The sequence below is a fragment of the Pituophis catenifer genome, unplaced genomic scaffold (genome assembly GCF_029215685.1).
Source record: "Pituophis catenifer annectens isolate HBS135680 unplaced genomic scaffold, rPitCat1.0.hap2 SCAF_6, whole genome shotgun sequence".
Taxonomy (NCBI): domain Eukaryota; kingdom Metazoa; phylum Chordata; class Lepidosauria; order Squamata; family Colubridae; genus Pituophis; species Pituophis catenifer.
The window spans coordinates 35,570,246-35,580,379 of record NW_027256886.1 but is presented as its reverse complement, the minus strand read 5'-3'; the positions used below and the strand labels follow the sequence as shown (position 1 = coordinate 35,580,379).

The following is a 10,134-nucleotide window of genomic DNA, read 5'->3' as shown; positions in this document are numbered from 1 at the left end:
CACTCAGCTCACGAGGCAAAATCATTTCTCCTCCCCCTTGAAAAAGCTTTCACGGCTTTCGCGCGCGACAAAACAACGTCAGGGCTGCTGGTAACAAAAGCGCGTGCGCTACCCTCCTGCCAACACGTCACCTCTTCCGGTTGCTATAGTGATTTATAAAAAAAAAAGGCAACGATGGAGGAGGAGCTTCCTCCTCCTGATATTAGCGGGTGACGGATAGCTTCTTTCCTTCACCAAGATGGCGGCAAGCTCTTCCTATTCGGCTTAGGAGTGTTGCGAGTCCATGCGAGGTAGGTTTGTATGGTTTTTCACATTCTGAGCACTATAAAAGAAAGAAATTAACAAGAGGCTGACGGAAGGATTGTTATGTAGGCACCGCTTTTATAAAAGATTGTTGTAAGGTCGAATTAGTGAATAGGCCTTCAAGTGCGGGAACTCTTCGGTAGTCCTCAATTGTAACTCTATGGTGTCTTTAATTTCAATTGGTTTCTGAGGGACACGTGATGTCTCTCGAGGTATTCTCATTCTGCACAGTGGAACGGTTTAGGCAAATGTATTATTAGAGGCATTTCTTGAAAAATACGAATCCTACCAATTTTGCCTTTGAATGCAATTCACCAAAAAGTGTGGACTTGACGAAGAATGTTGACCTTGCCTTTAGCAGCCGTGTAGAAACAAATCGACCTTGTAACTTTCTTACATACAATGCTCGGGTGCAAAGGAAGAAACGCCCCGATACCTTTACAGCCGACATAAAAGAAGGAGGCACTGTAGCTTTTTTCACTGCAGCATGTCACCTAGCAAAATACAGTTTTTGAAAATACTAATTGGCCAGCTGTTATGGACACATGATTTTTCTCCAACTGATCTATCGTTGGAGACTTCTAAAGCAGAGAAATTAGCAATTGTACTGATTTTAAAATATGTGTACATCTATGTGCTGTTAAAAGATAATCTTAATTTTGTGCTGTTGAAATTAATGACAACATTTAGTGTTCTATACGAAAGTATATTCCCACTAGAATGAGCCAATTCATTATTGCTTCCTAATATATGTTGTACATTTATTGCTATATTTATTGAATATTCAATACAGGCAGTCTTCAAGTTATCACTATTGGGACCAGATTGCCTCTTGCTAATCAAGGCAGTTAATTGAGTCATACCCAATTTTACACCCTTTCTTTGCACAAGTTATTAAACAAATCACAAAGTTCTTAAGTGAATCATGTGGTCATTAACTGAATCTGGCTTCTCTCATTGACTTTACTTGTTGGAAGCCAGCTTTGTAGGTTGCAAAGGGGATCACATGACCGTAGGATGCTGCAACCATCCTAAATATGTGTCAGTTGCCAAGTGTTAAAATTTTGATCATGTTATTTTGGGGATGCTGTGACTGCTGTATTTGTGAGGACTGGTTTTAAGCCATTTTTTCATTGCCATTGTAAGTTGGTCACTGAATGGTTGTAAGCTGAGGACTATCTGCATAAACAATACATTTTATTTATAATTTAGACTTATAAGGCCACCCAGCTCAGGATGGTGCACGGATTAAAAAAAGTTAAATGGGGAGAACACATTTCTTTACCAAAACAGATACTGAATGCCAGATAAGCACCCCAATCTTGGGGAAAGCAAACAGACTTTCCATGATTGATTAAAAGCTTATGGAATTGGTGCAGTCTGAATCTGGTGGGATGGGGTGGGTGATGCTTTGACGAAGAAAGTACATTTACTACGTTCCATCAGATGGCATTTCTTAGTGGATGGAATCTAAAGCGCCATTGTGTCAGATTTTATGGGGTGGATAGAAATAATGAATGAGAAACAGCATGTCAGATAACTTGGCCATAGGGCTATATATATGAATAACTAGCAACTTGGATATGTAAATTATTAAAAGTAATAAATAATACTAGTGAGAAAATATTTTAATCACATAGTTTCATATTTGAAACAGTTGTTTTCTATTCAAAATTAGTTGTTTTAGTTATATTGATAAGGTTTCAAGCTTAAACTGGTGCCAGTCTCTAAAATGGCCCAAAGAGCCAGTTTCACATATGAAGCAATTATTTGGAATTTCCTAATTCTAAAGCATATGATTTGAGTTTAATATGGTGATTAAGGTATTAAGTTAGAAACCAGGAGTTTACGAGTTCTGGTCCCGCCTTGGGCATAAAGCCACCTGGGTGATCTTTCAGACAGTCATTCTTAGCCCTAGGAAGGACACAATAGCAAGCCACTTCTGGGGAGCAGTGGGGGGAGGAAAGTTGCCAAGAAAATTGCAGGGACTTGTCCAAGCAATTACCAGGAGTCAACACTGAGTTGAAGGCACAAAAAATGCTAAATCATGTAAACTAAAAACAACTATATTGAATGATACCTTGGGATAATGGTAAAAAAATATTTGAGAAGGTTATAGTTCTGCTTTGCTGTCTTACTGTGGCAGTGACTGATCTTGAGAAGAAATGAAGCAAGTTGGGAGCTTATGTCAAGAGTACATACGGCCAGCAGGGTCACCCAGGGTAATGAAGGTAATCTCAGATGTCCAGCTAAAGCAAGCAAGCTTCTATATTGGGCAGGAGTGATACAGGAAAATGCTAGAGGTGGATATTCACTTTAGTGATATTGGCAATGGCATCATTTCAGACTGCATAGAAGTCACTGGTAAACCTCTTCTGTACTTTATACAAACATACACACACAAACATGAATAGACAATATAAAATTATTGACAATATAGAAGCTGTATGATGGGTCCTTCAGGTCTGATGGCATTGACTATGCTACTAGGAGCAACTAAGGAGCTTTTAATATGCCAGTGGTAATTATGATACAGCTAGACTAAAGCTTCAAGAGGTATAATTGCAGAAAAAGAAAATTCAAAGCTGCTAAAGCAGAATTGGGAATGTGGAATGTATGAAGCTGAATGTGAGAATGGTCAATACAGTGAATGATGAAATGAAGCATTTATATTTTGACATCTCCAGCATCAGTAAATGGGCTGGAAATGGATGCTTTTGATCAGAAGATCATAATGTTTATCATTTAGACACAAACAGGAAAAAACAAGGAACAATGTTGATAAAGTTCATGCTGCATCTTCTGATATAGCAAAAAGGGAGCTTGGTCAGCTTTATCCTCAAGTTCAAGCAAGCAAGGAAGATGTGCTGCTTGTGGGTAGAAACTGGAATACCAACGTTAGAAATATTGAGAAAAATGTAACTTATATGACTTAGGAAACTAAAATGATTGAGGAGAATTATTTAAAGCTCAGTTATAACCGCAAAGACATGGCTACGAAAGGAAACTGGATGTTGGAACAAATGACAGAAATTGCCAAGAAGAGAAACCAAAGCCAAGAATGACAAATATCTTAGAACAGAAAATATCAGTAAACTATTAAAAGAGACAAAGAAGGAATATTACAACAACGTATTTAAAGACACCAAGAATCAAAGTGAACAAAGTAGCCAAATGAGATCTCAACACTCAGAAGATGATTCCAACTTTCCATTGGTGTACTAAAGGTTATCAATGGACAGATTAAATGATTCAAAGAAGATCAGAGGTGAAAGTATACTGAAATTCTGTACAGTAGAAAAGTCAAAATTAAGACATCTTAGAATATATTCCATATTTACAAGAAACTAGTACTAGAAGTGAAGTTAGGTCTGCAGTCTGGTTATTTCAAAATTAGAAGGCTACAAGAATTGTCAAATATGTAAAGAAAATGCAATGGAAGAAAGAATCTGTAAAGGTTCTAACCCAAGTATGTCAGCAAATCTGGAAAACGACAGTGGCCAATTGGGAGATTGGGAGAGGTTAGTATAAATACCAATATCAAAAAGGGGAAAAAAGGAGACAGTGTGCAGACTATTATACAGCATTCTTAATTTGATATGTTAGCACAATTGTGCATAGAGTTATACAATGCTGATTAGAGCTCTTCATAGAAAGGGAAATGCTTGATATTCAGGCTGGCTTTAGAAAAGGCCGAGGAACATAAGACATTATTGCTGATGCTTGCTAGATGAGTGAGAAAGCAAACAAAAAGAAGTCAATGTGTACTTTGTTGATTACAAAAAGGTATTCAAAATATGCTTAGGAAAATGGGAACCCCAGAGCATCTCACTGTCCTCAGACAAAATCTAGGCACAAGTCAGGAAGCCACAGTCCAAATGGCACACGATCAAATAAAGTAGCTGTAGTTCAAGGGAAAAAAAACAATAACTCTGAATGTAGGCCATTTAGACAATATTATTCTCCTTAAGACACATGTGAAGACCTAGTTCTGGATAAGGCTCTAAGACTGAGAATGATGGAAGGAAAGAGAAGATAAAAGGCAGCAAGGTGGATAGACTCACTTAAGTAGTGATGAGTACATTATTGGAAGAACTGAAGACAGATCATCATGGAGAATATCTAAATTATATGGTTGCTAATAGGTGACATCAACTTGATGACATGTAATCAGATCAATTAAATTTTGTTTTTAAAATTCTTTCTTTTTGAGGATTTTTATTTAATCCCAACATGGTGTTCCTTTTCTTCTTAGCTCATTCATTCTTAATATATTTTTTGTGATTCAATCCTCATTTTGTCTGAATTATAAAACCGCCTCAAAATACTTCATTTGTTCTAGTTGTTTATTTTTCTATCCATTCAATGTTCATTTATCACCCCTCTGTTTTTATTATTAAAAAGAAAAAAAAAGTGAAGCCGTGCCTCTATCATCGTCAAAGGAATCACACAATTGCCTAATTCTTTTTACTTAATAGCATTTCATAGGGATATAAAAATATAGACTTATCTACCAGCAATTGCATTACTTAAAATTTGTCTATATATCCCCCACCCCTTCAGTAAACATTTTACCAAGGTACGGTAGATGGTATTGTCTCTATTTTAATTTATTTTTTTGCTGTTTATTATAACTTGCACTTCTTCACTTCATTTGTTCTATAAAATATACCTACTTTATTCTTTGATGCATTACTTTTCAGATATATACTTCTGATTGCAGCATTCAGGTTCTCATCCAACAGCTGGATGTCCTTTGCATGCAAAAATTTCAATGTCTCTAAGTGATGCACTTCTAACTTCACCATAAAAATTCCATTTACATTTATTCATAATCTGTTAAACAGTCAAAGGGACATCATACATTCCAATTCAAAGGGAAATAATTTAATATATACTCCATTAATTACACACATGCTTTTCCATTATACACAGTATTGCCGTAATTACATTCAACAAACCAATTTTCTACTCCATGTCACATGAAACATTTTCTAATTCAAGCCTATTCACTTTATCACACGTCTAAAGTTAACAATGTGAAGTAAACTTTCTTTTCCCACATTCATACTTTTCTGAATTAGTTGGTGAAAAACCAAAAATCTGGTTTACACACCTCGTGCAAGATATAAAGTCATATTGCACCTTTTTACAGTAATTATATATTGTGGTTGTTACCTCTCATACTAATACAGGTAGTCCTTGACTTACAACCAGAATTGAGCCTAAAATTTATGTTGCTAAGCAAGACAGTTAAGTGAGTATTGCCTCATTTTATATCCTTTTTTGCTACCATTGTTAAGTGAATCACTGCAGTTGTTAAATTGGTAACAGTCTGGCTTCCCCATTGACTTTGCTTGTCATAAGGTCACAAAAGATGATCACATGACCCCAGGACACTGAACTGTCAAAAATATAAACCAGTTGCCAAGCATCTAAATTTTGATCCCATGACTAAGGAGATGCTGCAGTGGTTGTAAGTGTGAAAAACATTCATTAAGTCTTTTTTCCCAGTGCTGTTGTAACTTCAGTCACTAAATGAAAGGTTGTAAGTCAAAGACTATCTGTCTTAGTTCAGTGATTTTGTTGTTCTGTTTTAAATAGTTTTATATATTGTAGTCTCATATTATAGACAATGAGAAGAAATATCTATTAAACATAGTTTGTTTTGCCCAAACCAGGAAAGTGTGTTTTATAGAACAAAATTGGATGGTAAATCATCACTGAAGCTGGTGCAGTCATTACTCCTTTATATCCTTTACCTGAAAAAGTGCAGAGTTAAAAATGCTGGGCTGCATTCCAGTAATTGGAACATTAACTCATATAGCTGGTTCTTGTCTTATTATATATAATATTTGGGTTGACATCCAACATGATTGTTAATATGACTTTGGACAATCACAGTGCATTATATGCTTTACTTGTTATATATTTTCAGTATATATCAAAATATCAGTAATTGGATTCTCCAGCAAGGGAGCTAATTAACAAAAGTTAATTACAAAATTACAAAAGTTTCTCCTTCCAGACTGGAAGGAGAAACTTATACCTGATATGTCGTGATGGATTGTTGATGTATTGTCTATTGTTGATATGTTGTATTTTTTTCCAAGAAGCAGGTAAGAAGACTTTGAACTATATTGTCAGAGTTCTTGGAGTTGTTTTGTTTGTAATTTTTGATTACAGTAAATGCTATCAAGTCATTGCTGATCCTTAGCAGCCACATAAATTGCAATGTATTTACCAACCTATTTTTGTATTTTTTTCCTTTTTAAAAAAGTATTATGTATTTTTAAGTTTGAATTATTTTATTTCCTTGTATATTATAAAATGTATGCTTTTCTCTTATTAAAGCAACAAAATTAATTAAAAACTGGATCCATTGAATTAGCAGAACTGACATTGCTGACCTGTGTTGATTAATTGTATTTTTCTGATTTGGATGAATAGAGAATAATAGCTGTCATTTAAAGATTTCCTTTCATCCTGGGAAAGGAAAAACCAACAAAGCTGCAAGTGCAAACATATAACATCTTATTAAGTAAAAATGGAATTATTTGAACATGAACATGTTTATTCACATGATTAAAGCAAATCTTAAATTCTCCATTTGGAAAATTTACTTTTCCTTTATGTGCACCTAGGAATATGTTTGATATGCAGTTTAATGGCTTTGGAAAGCCTTGTTGATAGATATGTTCAGCGCAAGCATCCAATGCCAGGAAGTGTTACCATTCCTCTTGAATATGACTGTTTCATCTGGTTATATCTCATACACAGGAGACCCTACATTTAAAAAATATTTTGGTCATTCTGATAATTGGAGAGTGGTAATAGTATAGAATTAACATTTTTATTTTAAGAATAGAAACTATAGGTATTTAGGCATGAAGTTGGTGATCCGTTGAGTTTCACATCTCCTTTTTAGTTATATACTTTGATGCTTGTACCTAGTGAATGCATGATAGGAAGTTAGGCATCTTAGATTATGAAACTTTAAGCAGTCCAGATGCAGCCTATCATGATTCACGTATATTAAGCTATGGTTTGCTTAACATATCATTGCATAAACTACAATACCTAATTTACATTATACTAAGACATAGTTTATGCAACCATATTATAAAATATGGTTGCATAAACCATAAGCTAGCCATAAATAAACCGTATTTTAATTTTATTTATTTATTTATTTAATTTTTTATACCGCCCTTCTCCCGAAGGACTCAGGGCGGTGCACAGCCGAAAATAAAAATGAACACATATAAAATTTAAAACAGTTTAAAAGGAATTAAATAATTTGCCCATTTCAATTAAGACAAAGACAACCCATATAACTTAAAATTGATCTTGGTATTCAGGCCAGCCCAGCTTGTTGAAACAACAGCATCTTGAGGGCACGACGAAAGGTGCGTAGGTCAGGGATCATTTGTAAATCCCAGGGCAATTCGTTCCAGAGGGCAGGTGCCCCCACAGAGAAGGATCTCCCCCTGGGATTTAGTGTGATTTAGTGTGGCATATAAAGTATTAATGAAAATTTAGGTGACTACCAGCAAACATTCAAAAATAGGTTCAAGAATGATTGTATAGTGCAGAGAACTGAAGATGCTAATATGATTCTTGGCATTCTGGTTATTAAGTGTGAAGTGAATCTCGCCAACATTTCAAGCTCTGAATTATAGAAGTATAAAAATCTTCAGTTTGTAGAATATGGTTGTCAAAAACAGTTCCCACTGGGAATTTATCTTGTTGACAACTGTAGCTAGCAGATTTGAACAGTGCCATGTTGGGGATCATTTTAAAATGATGGTTGATTGAACTGTATACACCCTGCAACATGCCATTATTACTGTGTTTGGCTCTTTATTGCTTTGGAGGGATGGGGTTTGCTTTTTTTTTTTACAATCTTTGAGTATTTATTAGAAGGGCCAATAAATTGAATAAACAATACTGTAACTCCAATAGTTGTCAACAAAAGAAAAATTGTAGTTGAAAATTAGAATGTGCTTAAAATTTACTCCATTGTTCCAGCAATGTGGCTTACAACTGTGCCATTTATCCCCACCACTACTTTAAATGATTTTCTTTACCCTTGCTTACAAACAACCTGTGAATCATACTTCAGCAAAGCTGAATACAGTGGTCAAATGTGTTGACAAGTTATTCCCAAGTGGCTATCTGGATTTTGTCTTTTAAGAGTATCTTAGAATTCCAGAAAAAATATTTTAATGTGGAAGACCTTGAGGGCCGTGTGTGCAGAGGGGGACATATCCTGCAAAAAAAAATTAACCTAAAAGTATCCTCAAGTCCTATGAAACTATTCCTTAATCTATTCACACAATACATTAAATTAGTTTGTGGTACAATGTATTTTGTGAACCCAGACAAATTAATTCAGTAAATTGTAATCTGGTTAATTATGAATATGGGAACCCAGCCAATGAATTTAAGAATAAAGCTTGCAGTTCGTGTTTGCTATTAAGTCGGTCTTGCAAACTCATGTAACTTATTCCTACATTTTACTTCTGTTTTAACATAAATCAAGTAATTTGTTAATAAAAGTAGGTTCGCCCTAGAGATGGTTGGCGTGTACATATATTACAACTTGGACCGATCTACTTGCTTACATGTTATTGCGACTCGTGCTCTTCTGGGCAGCTGGGGAATCAGACTAGGGGACAGGGTCCGGATAGTGTCGATCGTGGTTACGAAGCATTGCTTCCACCCTCACCGAAGCTTTGCAGTTGCTCTCAGCTGGGCCGGGCCTTCCCAGGAAAGGAAAGGGAAGGGGCTCGGCTTTTCTGACGTGTGAGCTCGGGATTGGCAATTTCGGTCTCATATAGCAGACGAGAAGGTGCCTCACCGCTTTCTCGGGAGCGCTTCGGGGCTTCTCAAGCAGAGCGAGCTTAGCAGGCACGGGCCGGAGTGAGTGCCACGTAGGGGGGCAATCGGGTGGGCCAGAGAGAAGGGGATCAAATCGCTGGGGGAGGGAAAGGAGCCGGGGGTCGATCGCTTCGGCAGTGGAAAATCCGGAGCCTTGCTCGGTGCCTTAGGAGGAGGAATGGGGTCGGGCGGGATTGCCGACGTGGAGGTAGAGAGGAGGTTCTGGCACCGGCTGCCCTTCTGTGTCCTCCAGTATAGCTGCCCCTCGTTCTCTCTCTCATTTCCTTAGTAGTCAGAAACTAATCCGAGCCAGGCGCACTCTTCGCGTCTGGCCGCTCTCTTGAAGAGGAGAAGGGGGGCGGGGAAACGGATCGGACTACGTGTCATAGGCGCGCACGAGCCGGATCTTCTCCCCCTCCCGACTCAGCCGCAAAACTTTTGCACTAACTTTGCTACCTAGTTTCTGCCTGGATCTACGAGGAGACGTGGAGGGGAAAGTAAGCCTACCTGGCTTCAGCTTATGCTGTTAAGTTGGGCGAAAGGGGGGGGGGGGGAGAGCGCGATTTGGGACTTGGTTGCACTCTGTCTTTCTCATTCGATTTACTTTGGACTGGGCCCTTGGCAGCTTTCCTAATCTCCTGGAAGATTGAAGTAGCCATCATGCCAGTTAGTCCCGTGGCTCTTTCCACAGTTGGTTCCAGAGCATAGAGCAGACTTGGAAGCATCCATTAGGGAATACTCTTCAGGTTCCCCCCTCCCCTTGGAGATGTGGCAAAGAGAACGTGGCAAATAGACAGTAAAGGATTGATTGCTGGCATGGTGGTAGACTGGAAAGTGTTGACCTCCATGATATTGTCTAGAATCCATGAGGGAGTTGTTTGCTGTCTTCACCACTGTGATATTCATAAGGTCAACGTTGGCATGCAAGTAGGCAGAAGTGATTGCTTG

The 10,134-nt window shown here is 37.4% G+C and overlaps 1 protein-coding gene across 2 annotated transcripts in view; it reads left to right on the top strand.

Annotated features, from left to right (window-relative positions):
• The first annotated feature begins 223 nt into the window (after positions 1 to 223).
• The window catches only part of HDLBP (high density lipoprotein binding protein), a 66,372-nt gene continuing 56,461 nt past the window's right edge, over positions 224 to 10,134 (top strand). The window contains exon 1 of one of the 2 annotated variants that reach the window (XM_070946182.1): positions 224 to 290. The gene's annotated coding sequence lies outside the window, so the exon portion shown is untranslated. Of the gene's footprint in view, positions 291 to 9,155; positions 9,229 to 10,134 lie in introns of those variants that run through there. The other variant, XM_070946183.1, reaches the window with a different exon arrangement.